At 42.9% G+C, this 12,250-nt stretch overlaps 1 protein-coding gene and 1 long non-coding RNA gene across 3 annotated transcripts in view; one reads left to right on the top strand and one right to left on the bottom strand.

Moving 5' to 3' along the window:
• Positions 1–983: 983 nt before the first annotated feature.
• LOC114016012 (uncharacterized) lies at positions 984–7,262 on the bottom strand. Of its 2 annotated transcripts, XR_003560256.2 has the most exons (3): positions 3,876–7,262; positions 2,174–2,286; positions 984–1,519 (listed from the first exon to the last, which is right to left on the bottom strand). It is a non-coding gene; the product is annotated as an uncharacterized LOC114016012 (long non-coding RNA). The 2 variants fall into 2 exon arrangements; XR_008731205.1 differs by lacking the exon at positions 3,876–7,262 and having other exon boundaries at positions 2,174–3,867.
• Positions 7,263–7,559: 297 nt separating this feature from the next.
• The window catches only part of PTK2 (protein tyrosine kinase 2), a 223,860-nt gene continuing 219,169 nt past the window's right edge, over positions 7,560–12,250 (top strand). The window contains exon 1 of the mRNA XM_055703764.1: positions 7,560–7,779. The gene's annotated coding sequence lies outside the window, so the exon portion shown is untranslated. The remainder of the gene's footprint in view (positions 7,780–12,250) is intronic.

Raw genomic sequence — 12,250 nt, forward strand, 5'->3', positions numbered from 1 at the left:
ATTGGGGGGGGACGGACGGAGGAGAGAGTAACATTTTTAAGAACAAATTCTGATTAAAAACTGGTTTAGATGATTCAGCTGCTGTCAGTTCACTTTTCTATAGCTAATAGGGACTTTGATGCAGAAATGTTAGATTGCCACAAAGAACAAAAATCTTTGTGCAAACCCAAATGAATCTGGCTGCGATCCTTCTGTTATAGCAGTTGTTTTCAGAATAAAGGAACCCAAGAGATATATTTGTTTTCATCGCTTGCTATGTCAAACTGAAATGGCAGACAACATGAGGATTTATAAGAACACAATTGTTAAGGAATGTGGTCTATTCTTCAGAGGTTACTCTAAAGCATGAACTCGCCCCTACATGTGCTGCCATCAACTCAAAGCAAAACACGCCGATTAAGTCAAAGCACAGGTCTTCCCTCGTACCCCTTTTCTGTGTGCAATGTTCTTCCTACAAAGCAAATAAACTCAAGTGTGGTGCTGAGGTAACCAGATACAACGGCACTTCACAGAACACCTCCAAAAGATGCAAAGGTATTATGCGTGTACTGAGAAAACTAGTAGGCAGAACTGTATATGTAACATGGAAAAGATGACAATTCAGAAAATCTCTTTTTCTATACTGCAAATACATACACGCCAATGAATGTCAGGCAGTGTACTGAAGGGGTAAAGAACAGGAGGACATGCACGAGTTCAACAGTCCTGCAAAGAAAGTATTTTCCAGTGCATTGCTGTCTTCTAAACGTACCTGCTATGATAATTAGCTCTGTATTTTATCCATTGCAGAGGCTCCCTTCAAAAACTTGTAAGAGCAGTACCCTTTCTTTGCAGAATCCTAAAGGAGAATAAATGATCGATTTTTAATTAGGCATCTGAAGAGCAAGGACCTGAACTCAAGAAAATTACAATCCTTTTATTCCATTTTTATTCCAGCTTTCAAAGTAGCACAGGATGAACAAATCAAAGGAATGACAGAAGCCTTCTGCTGGCTGACTTAATTTTATGAGGTAACTCATTCAGTGGTTCCCAAGTAATGACTTCATGTAGACAGCAGGGACTCTCTACACAGCCATTGTAAAATGAATTCATACAGGTCAGCAGTATCTTGGCCTATAACTTAAAGTAACTTTTTTTAACAAGAGGAAAATGTAATGCAAGAGGATTGCCTCTGCAACAGGATACAGGATAGGAAGACTCACCCCACCCCACAAGTCACTGCTAGAACATGTCCTCTTCACCACATCCTACACAGTTATGAAAGCCAATGACACTTGGTCCAATGGAGCAATTAGAGCCCCTCATCTCTATTCTTTTGTTAGAGAGGAGAGAAAGAGTAAATTTCCAGGGCCACAACTTCAGGGAAAATAAGAAGAACCCTGTAACTCACTGGAAAGGCATATGGAACAACTACCAGTCCTGTATGCCACTCCTAAATTCCAAATCAAAGTAGTATCAAAGTCTTCAAGATTCTGGGACAGATTCCAAGGTGGCATTGTCTCTTCAGAATTCCTTCCACCTAGAATTAAAAATTAGGTTGATAAATTTGTAGATACTACAGTTGAATAAACAGAGACTGGAAAATAAACAAAACATCAGAAAAACCAATGTTCACATACATTCAAAATCACTCACTGAATATGAGACTGGTCAGCAATGACCATTAATACCCCACAGAAAACAGTCTCCCTACTTAATGTATTTGGGTTTGTGTTTGAAAATAAATCTACAGAAAATAATTCTCTGATATCTAAAATGCCACTTAAAGTGGCCAAAAGGATTGCAGAAAGGAGATTTTTTTTGGCCATTCGCTCAGATGTTGAAAAAAATGTGAAAGAAAAAAAGACAACTGTTCCCAAATGTGATTGTTGTAACCTTTCAGATGATAGGTGTTCAGAACATTAGTTAATCTTATCATAAATGGATAAAGCTTAACGCAGTCTTAAAATCAAATATAGAAGTTAAAATATTCCTCACCAATCATCCCTGCCCTCCTTGCTAGCTGCACTGATGTCCTGTGGGCCCAGTGGTGAACAGGAGGATTAGATCTATACATTCACATCTGACTGCTATAAGTGTGTTGAAATTTACATTAAGTACAAGAACTCCTTTGATCAAAACATCACATATATTTTACACATCAAGGGACTCCACAGTAAAAGTGTAAGCTTACCAAAGCAGCTGAAGGGATTTTGGGAGGAATTTGAGAGAGAACAGAGTGATGACGGTACTGTCACAGTTCCTGCAAAAAGCTGAGTTGATCTGATTAATCACAAAGAACCAGAACTGTGTAAAGACAAAATAATAAAAAAAAAAAAGGAGTTTTTTCAATTCTTATGAATACTAAATGAAAATATAAGGATCGTGGGCTGGCTCAGAGCTGAGAGATAAGAAAGGCTGTGTCTTTACTGGGAAAGTCATCAAATGCGCTCCTGGAATGTAAGTACTGTGGCTCCAGTCCTGGCTTTCCCACAAGCTAGCCCCGCGGATAATGCATACGCCTGAATACCCTCCATCTCTCTTGAGCCTTTCTGAGAAAAGCATGCAACACAGCTCAAGGCATCCAAATGGTAAAAAACTGCAGAAGGTAAGTCAAAGAATTCAAGTGTTTCCTAAATGTCCGTAAGAGCTACATCCCTTTATGCTGTTTGGTCTCAACAGAATGCAATTTTAAAACATATGGTTTGATTTTGCTTGGCTACAAGTTCTTCTGGAGGTTGGTTAGCAAAAAAAAAAAAAAAAAAAAAAAAAAAAAAAAAGTTGATTTCTATCACGGAAGCCAAAATAAAATGAGTAGGGCTCCGTGTGAGAGCTCATTCAGACTCTTGTGTTTTTATACTGACAGGACAGACAGAGAATGAATCTCTCCTCTTCCCTTTTAATTTCCTTTTCTTACTTTTTTCTTACTTGGAACCAGTCTAAGCCAATGCGGGACTTTTTCTTTCTTTCTAGAAATCAAAGCTACCAGTCAGGATAGAGATTTTATTTGATTTTCTGGAAAGATAAATAAACTTCTGGATTCCGTGCTTCTATCTAGTTACCATGCTGAAATGCCAGGTAAGGTGGTCTACATTACCAATAGGGCAGCAATGCTGCAAACGCTTCAGAAAATGAAGAAGCAGTACTGGGGGTGGGGGGTGGGGGTCCCTTGCTGACATGTTTGGTTTTAACCAGTTATAGCCAGAAAAAAATAGTCTTGTTTTTGGTTTGGTTTGGTTTTTTTGTTTCCCACTGGGAAATCTGGGAGGTTATTACCCTGCTTCTAATTAACACATTAACATTTGCTTTGGAGGTCTTAGTTAATAACAGCAACTCATCAAGTGGGTCTCCCAGCTGGTAGGTAGTTTTTTCCACCTGAAAATTTCTTCCTGATCTTGCGCAATTTTGCCAATTTGTCTTGGAGCTTTTCTTAAGAATTTGTGGTTTGTTTTGTTTTTTAATAAATTAGAAAAACCTCCATTTGTGACTTTCCATTCCATTTCTACTCTAGGTGCTGCACAGACATGCTAATATAATGGTTTGTCTTTCTTTTTTTTTTAAATCCAGAGAGCAGCAGAGATGTGCATATCAAGATTATTTACATTTTGGTGCCCTTAATTGTTCAAGTCTGTAATTCTAGCCATGAGGCTGCATGTACCACTGGGGCTCTAACTGCTGTAACATGCATCCTCCATCTGTGTGGCATTATTCACTGTTAAATGTAGGTAGGACCTGGTCCCTCAAGGTAACCCATGCTGCTGACCCTACAAACTAAATATGAAAACTCCCACATCAGAAAAACTTGCACCATCAGGTTTGCAGCAGATTGTAACTCTGATATGACAGGCATTGTCATTTTATTTCTATCTACTTATCTGCTATATTCATTTCCTTACCAAGGTCAGAGTACTACGTAGACTCCTTACGAATGCACTTGAAGACTTCTTCATTTCAGGTTGATTTAGATGATTAAAAAAAAAAAAAAAAGACATTTACACATTTCCTCTTACAATGAAGAATGTTACTGTGTATATTGTGAAATACTTAACATCTTGCCATTTTCTCCTTTTTTCCCAAATCCCTCTGCATTTCATTGTCACAGCTTGAAACAGCCCCACAGTTCAGAGCTACCTGTCTCTAATAAGCCTGATCACTCTGGTTGCTTTAATAAATATTTACCATCCTGCAGGAAAGCTGAAGATGCCAGACTGAAGCTGTTCTCCAAAATGCTGGAAAGAACTAGCTCTCATTAGAGCCATTTCCCCCAGCTCCATCACTTAATAAAAGGAAAGACAATACATGCTACACTATAATGAAGTCTCCTACCTTTTTGTCTATACCAATGCAGCACAGGTTTAATAATCACTGTAAATTAAATGAGATAATGGCATGGACTAGGCAAATAATACCATTAGTAATAAAATGAATGTCTTACCTCAATATTAATCATCTGGTAATAAATTATAGGGGATAGTCTTTTTTCCACTTACCAACAACTTCTGTGTAGACAGACATGGCAAGAAAACTTTAACTTTTTTAACTTTAACTTTTCTGCACAAGTTCTCAAGAATCAGAAGAAAACAAGAATCTTAGAAGACAAAGGTGCGAATCACAACTTATAAAAGTTCAGTGATGTAAAGATTTAGGCTAATTACCTAGGTTCTCCCTTAGACAGTTGAGAAAAATAGGGGTAATCAGAGAGCGATTCATGGTATTCTCAATAGGTAGGATGTATGAACTTCTAGAAGTATCTTTCTCAGAGGCAATTAGTTTGCATGGGGCCCTGAAGTTGGGGGAAGGGGGGGAGGGGCACGGGAATGGCAGAGATTTTAATCTGGATGCCTTATAGTCCATACAGAAGCCATGACTCTCATCCTACTTGAGTCTCATGAGTTTCTGCTAAAGCCATCATTTTGGATAATCATGTAACATTCCATCGGACAGCAACACAGCTCCCCTCTCCCAGCTGAGAGCTTGAATCATCAGCTTTTATGGAACTTCCTTTACATTTGACTAAAACCAAACTGCTTTCTGTAATATAAGAAAGATTTCCTTGCAAGTGTTTTATCAAAATCAGTCTGTTGCTGAAGGCAACAAGTATCTTGCTGATGAAAGTTCTTACAAGTATCTTGCTGATGAAAGAAAGTAACAAGAAACCAACAAAAAAATTTGTCACCAGGACCTGAAACAGACACTTCTCAGGAATTGCTACAAACCATCGATTTGATTTATCATTTTGGGTTTACCTTTATCCCATTAAAACCAATGGGTACGTTCCCACAGACTACAGACAGCACACTTCTTTTCTGTATGAACAAGTGTAGCTATTAAAAGATTGAGCAAAAATATAAGAATCAGATTCACAGTTCTACCATTGCTGTAGCATTACTCTGTCTCCTCCATAAATTACCCATGTCTCTTATTAGTTTTTTCACCTCTAAAATGAAGAGAATTGGTTACACTGATGTTGCCCAGGGAACCTGAAGAGGACAGTTATAAACACACAGGAATAGTAATTATTTATTAAAGCAAGGACATTTGAAAAGATACCTGAAGAATGTTTATTAAACCTGTATATAAAATCAATAGGATATACTACACATGACAGAAAGTAGGTATTGCTACTATCTTGTATGTGTAGGATGTAGCCCTGGAGAGGAGCTATTTGCTTTTAGGCCTGTTCATCAAGTGAATAATGTGTGAATTTGGCAACTCAAATACTGTCTCAGCTTTCCAGTACAAAAAATGAGGATAGCTGTCTTCTTCACAAGTTTGCTTAGAGGCTAGAGCACTTTGACATCTTTAGATGAAGGCTGAGACAAAGAAGAAATGATTCATAATTGGGATCAAATGCTTGGAAGGGTCATTTAGCGCAATTCCCTGCTACTGCTAAATACCATATAATAAAAATTTATGAAGCTCTATTTTCCCTTTCATTTTCTCTTTCCAGTATTTATGCCACCCCTTCCCTGTATATTAATCAGAAAATATACTCCTGTTTTACTCATGCATTTCCTTCCATTTTTACTATCTCAGTCCTCAAGAGCACTCAATTTTTCCTCTGTGTTCCTGTGAACATCCTCTTTATTGATGTCTCCCAACTTTCTGTCATCAGTAATTTTAATTAGCACATTTCTACCTTTTCTGGCAAGAGCATCAATAGTGATCCCAAGACCAATAATTATAAAATAACTGAAATCATTCTTCCTTCCTTCCTTCCTTCATTTCTGCATAGTGGTCCGGCTTCAGTAGAAAGAGTAGAGTGCATTTACTATTCCATCCAGCGTACACTGTGCGGCTTAAAGGACTCTCTCCTCTAATGGCCAAGCATTTTTCTATAAAAGATGCTTAGGATTACTGTACTGCTGTTAAAAAGAACATTTCTAGGACTTATTTTTGTACGGTGCTCAATGCATTTATATCCTGTTCAGAGCTTACCTGATGGATTGGCTCCTATAGGGGCCTGGGACATTTTAGGTGGGAATCACCTGAAAAACTGGATATACAATCTAGGTGCCTACTCATTAACCATGGCTCCCTTGAGTGTCCTTATAGTACCTCTAAAACTAATAAATATAGGTAAGTTTAAGAGTGTGACATGTCCTACCTTAAACTACCCATATTTGATCAGATGAATCGCATCCCAAATGGCACTGCAGTGACTAGTTCTCTACCAACTATAAAGGCAGCCCAGCCAGCTAAGTCGGCTCCAGATACACGTAATCCAAAGTGAAATGCACCCTACCTCAGGTTTCCAGACACACTGGCAACTTCCAGAGGTGGAGGTTCAGGATCTGCTCAAGCTCAGGCTGCGTGGGGCATGCAGAGGAGCAAAAAGGGAGTCCAACTGCCACTAGAGGCAAGCGATGGTTTAATAGGGACTTTTAAAATGACCATTTCAGACCTAGGTTATTAAATATACTCAACGACTGACAAGCACGCAAACACTGAGGTCATACGTAAGTAAATATGCAAGTATTTTCTTGAAAGAATATCCTAGTCTTGAAACAAGAGAACAATTGTGCCAACCGGTGCCGCCGTGGCAATGAAGCAAGGCCAGAGGTCCCAGAACAAGCCAACAGAGCGAGTTTGTCTGAGGCGTCTTCATGCCTCCGGGCAGCTGGGACGCCCGGTCACAAATGAACAGGGAGACACCGAGGAGCCGAGCTTGAGAGCCGCCTCTGAGAAGCGGAGTGAGGACAAGGGGTTAAACCTCCCCTCTTCTCGAGCTAACACCCCCCACCCCCCCGGCCCCTCAGGATCCGCATTGCCTCGGGGAAGGAGGCAGGAAAGAGCCCCTTGAGGCCGGCGGAGGGAAGGGATGCGCCCGGCCGCCATCACCACCGCCCCTGACAGGATTCCAGGCGACGGCGGGGGACTAACGGCTCGCGCCACCTGAGGCCCGCACGCCGCGCCTGCGCAGGTGGGGCGGGGCGGGGCGCCTCCCCCCCCGCCCCCGGCTTGAGGGGCGGCAGCCCGCCCCCCCTCCATCCCCCGCAGCCATGTTAGTGTGGGGAGCGAGCCGGGCGGGGAGGGAGGGGGAGAGAGAGGGCAGCCGCGCATCCCATGGTGCAGCGCGCCGGGAGGGCGGGGGAGCGGCCTGGAGTGGCCGGGGCGGGCGGGCAGGCAGGCAGGCAGGCAGGCAGCTGCCCGCACCGCCGCGCAGACCCACCTAGAGCGAGCGGCAGGCGGGCGTCCACAGCAGCCGGCGCTCGGCGGGACAAGTTCGCTGCTTCTCGCCCCCAGCTCGCCGCGGCCCCTCCGCCCGCCCGCCGGCCGGAGGAGGCTGCTCGCAGCGCGGTGAGTGCTGGCGGCGGGGGCTGCCTGAGGGGAGGAGGAGGGGACGGAAGGGGCGAGGGGGACCCGCAGAATAAGGCGCAGCGGCCCCGATGGCCCTAACTTACGTAACGGGGAGGGAAGCGGTGGAAAGGGGTGTGGGGGGGCAGCGGGTTCTCCTTTCGTGTGTGTCCCCCGTGTGTGTCCCCCCCGGCTCGGGGTGCGACGGCGGCCCCGTCTCCTGAGGGGCAGAGCCGCCCGTTTCTTCTGTATTGCTCGGGAGGGGCTGCCTTGGACGCCGGGGAGGGGGCACAGGAGACACCCCATCCTCCCACGGGGTTTGCGTGAGCGCACACACGTACCTGCACCCACGAACCGCAGCCGTGGGTGCCCGCGGCCGGGGAAGCCTCCCGCGGCTGAGGGCGCCCCGTGGCCGCGGTGCAAGCGAGGTGCTGCAGCCGGCCGAGGGGGAAGGCGGATATGGGGCTGGGGGTCCGGGCAGCGCCGCTTCCCTTCCCTCGCCAGCGGCGCCTGCGGGGGAGCCGCGTTGGGCGGTGTTGGTGGGACGGGCAGGATGGGAAGGGAATGGGAGAAGAGGAGCCTGCGGGGAGAGGTCATCTGGTGTACCGCCTGCCTCCCCCGCTCCTCCCCGGGGCGAAGCCGGCCGGCCCCTCCGCCCTGCCCGCCCGCCCGGGGGGCTCGGCTGGCGGCCGGCCCTCCCTGCTCCCCGGGGCCGGGGCGGCCGCGCCGGTCCGGTCCCACCGGATGTGGCGAGAGGCGGCGAGGTGCTGGCGGCTCGGCGGTGGCGGGGCCGCGGCTCGGCGAGGCGGAGCGGGACGGTCCGTAAAGTAAACAAAGGGAAAGGGGAGGGAGGAGGGGGAGGAGAAGGTGTCCCCTCGCTGCCGGAGCCGGGCTTTGCCCCTTCCTCTCTCCGGGCGTGCTGGTAAATCTGTGGTTGCCTGTTAAAGCCTGGGTGGGAGCGCGGGGGAAGTGGTTAAGGTTTCTTCTTTTTGTGCGTTTTGGGGTTTTTGGGGGTTTGGTTCTGGTGTGGTGATTTCTTTTTTTTTTTTGTTGTTGTTGTTATTGATTTATTCTGTTACTGAGCTCGCCGGAGAGTGGGGTTGTGTGATCCGAAGAGAAGCAGAGGCAGCTCTTTGGGCACAGACACGTTTTAGCGCGGCGAGAGCCTCTGAAATCTGTAGCAGGGAAGAGGAGCGAGTGTTCCTTAGTGGCTTTGGATCGACCTGGCTGGTACCACAGAAGTTGGATTGGATAGGGGAGCCTTTGTGTTTCTTGAGGAAATCTGATATTTTTTTTCTTTTCGGTTGTAAACCTGCTTTTGTAGTATGGTGCAGATTGTACTTCTGCAGCTGTAACAGAGTATTTTTCTCGTCGAATCCCTGGGACTAATTTTGAAGCCTATGTTGTATATTGCCAGTTTTCACATTCATTCTCTTTCCCAACAGCCTTTACTCAGATGATGCTTTTTTTTTTTAATAAGTTGTAGTCTTTCTCTTTGATTTCCCCCCTCCCCCCCTCCTTTTTTTTTTCTGGCTGAAAGACTGTTCACTACATTGTTTCTGTGTTAGTTGACTTGTAGTCAGTCTTAAGTGCTTTGAAAGCAGAGTGTATCCTGTAGGCCCTAGCATGGTAGCAGCGTCAGCCTGCAGCTCAGTTTTTGGCAGTTTGACTAGGATAATAGCAGTGCTGTAGTAAATGTGTTGCACAAAAAGTTCACTTGAAAGGAGAAACACTTGGGGATTCATATTGAAGTATTTAATGTGAATGTTAGCTTGGGAGTGAAGTGGTATTGCAGTGTCCCTTAAAAATTCAGACTCCTTTGGCCTTTGGTCATTTAATCTTTTCTTTTTTGCTTGTGTTAATGGGGAAAGTCCCACATTCCTCAAACCTAATCTGCCTTTATCATCTCTGATTCTATTAAACCTCAGTAAGGTCAAGTGCATAACTGGATTGAGGCCAGACAATATTAAATGTTACGTGTTTTTTTGGAAGAGCTTGTTATCTTACTGATGTCCAAAATTCCACCACTTCCTTTCTCTACCTGGCTCCTTTTTTGTTACCTTGGAAATCAGGTTGTTATCCTACCTCATATCTTTATTGGAACACCTTTGCCTGTATGGTGTGATTTGTGGATGGGGTCCACAGCCTTTCATTTTCTCAAAGCAAGGTTTATTTATGGCTGAGGTTCTGTAAAGAATATATATGTGTATGTTTGAGATCAGGGCCTGTGCAATAAATGTAATGGACCTAAAATTTGGGAGTGCTGTTAACAAAACAAAACAAACAAAAGAACCCAAACAAACCCAAAAGAGGGAAGAGACACTAGTTGCTGGCACACATTTTCACTCACAGGACTGTAAACTCTACAGGATATTCAACAAGAGAAAAACAGTTCTGAAATTAATTTGCCTTTGGTGCTATTATGTCTTAAATCCAGTTTTTGTACAACATGGCTTGGATTGATGTTTATGTTCGTTGACCTTTTATTTTGTGTGAAGGTTAAAATTACACATAAGAGGAAGATGGCATAATACCTATCTGTCAAAAGCTCCAAGCTTTATTCAGCCTCAGCCCTGGGTATTATTAAAAGTACTAAGCATATGTAGTTAACATAGTAGTGTGTTGGAGTACTTAATCAAGAAATGAATATTCTTAGAATAGCACTGGTGTCTTGAATGTGTAATTTGCTGAAATAGCTTTAAAAATGGTTACAACTTCTACATATGTAGTGATGTAACTTTGAAACAAAGTACTTTACATGCTGTTGAAAGGGCTTTTGCTTTTATTTTTTTTATATAATTTTTTACCACATGATGACTAATAGTTGAATGGGGGAATCTTGGTTTTGTAAGTTCCACCAAGCTAATAGATATTTGGTGGGGTGTATGATAGGAGCAGAGAAAAGCAGGAGTGCTTTTTGGAGGTTAAGTAGTAAAATGCATGACTTTGATGGTTTAGGAGTTGTCTTCTATTTTTTTATGCATGTATAAATGTGGTGGGGTTTTTTTTCAGTAAGAGGGTAACTCAAGAAATAACTCATATTTTGTCATTTGTATAACAAAATGATTGGGTTTTTTCTTTCCCTGGTAGGCATTGCCTTGTGTAGCAGTATGGTCTTTTATATGATAAAACATTTATAGTAACAATACAGGCTATTTCCATTCCTTTTATATCTCTTAGGATTTGTGGAAAAGTCTTTCCTGCTGTAACAGAGAACTTTCTGTGTTCTCAAGGTACAGTTTTGTCAATGAAAACTCAAGTGTGTGACTGATATTTAGCTCCATCAGATGCGGTTTCCAGACTAAATCTGTTCTTCCTTTCATCTCGTATGAGTTCTGAAGTTTTAAGTACCATTGCTGAGTAACATGAAAACATGGACTTACTGACTAAATTTCTTGAAAGGACTTTAATTAGATGTTAGGGTTTTAAAAACTGCAGCAAACAACTCCTTACTGTATCACTTTGAACTCTTGTATGGAATGATAGCAGAAATTAGTTAGGAACACTGAAACTCTAATTCTGCATCTACTTATTTAGCATCTGAACCACAGTGATTCTTGTCTCCCTGAATGGCAACTTCTACAAGATAGTGGTTTTTGTACTGAAAGCAGTCTTTTATATTTTGAAGTGTTTAGAAAAAACCCTAGAAATTAATGCAGATTAATGCAAGTTTCGAGTTCATAAATTGTTATGAATTTCAAGTGAGTCTCTTGATTTGTATATGACTGCTACTTAGGAACCTCAGAAGTCCAATGTGTTCTACCACAGTGTTCAATGAATGTGGTTTATTGTATATATTAGGAAGACATGAAGTTGAAAGAATGGGAAATTAAATGGAAAATGTGATATCCAGGTAGATATCTGGTTTTAAATAGTCTTTTTGGTGTAGGAGAGGAAGGACTTCTGTGGAGATGATGAAATAGATCTTTCTAATAGCTCTTGTTTTTCATGTCCAGCTCTCCATATTCAGGTAGTAGTTGATGGCTAATCAGATGAACTGTTGAAGAAAGTGGCTATTTAGGGACTGAACAGCTTGTAAAACCTGCAGGCTTTGTGTTTTAGGTTTAATTTTTTTAATTTTCCCTATTCTAATTTTTTGTAACTTTTTCTACCATGTGAGCTTCTGAAGGTAGGAGTTTGTTGCTTGCTCAGTGTTTAGTGATCCTGACACTGGGATATGCAAGTCTTGCAACTGGTGGGGACTTTTGAGTATTACGTCTTCATGAGTAGAAAGTGATTAAATAATAAAAAAAATCACATGCAAAAAAACCCCGCCTACAATCAAACAACCAAAAGCACAAAAAACTTCAGCTGGCTTGATCTGATTTTCTCTATTTGTATAAAGCAGATACAGTCTCTAGACTGTTGTGATTACCCAGGTGTGTTATGCTGAAAGGTGTATGAACTGCTGAAATTTGCAAGGGCATGTTTTGAAAGCTTTGTTAGAGGGATGTGTCATTGGAGGTAGCTGACA

The sequence above is a fragment of the Falco cherrug genome, chromosome 3, assembly GCF_023634085.1.
Source record: "Falco cherrug isolate bFalChe1 chromosome 3, bFalChe1.pri, whole genome shotgun sequence".
Classification (NCBI taxonomy): Eukaryota; Metazoa; Chordata; class Aves; order Falconiformes; family Falconidae; genus Falco; species Falco cherrug.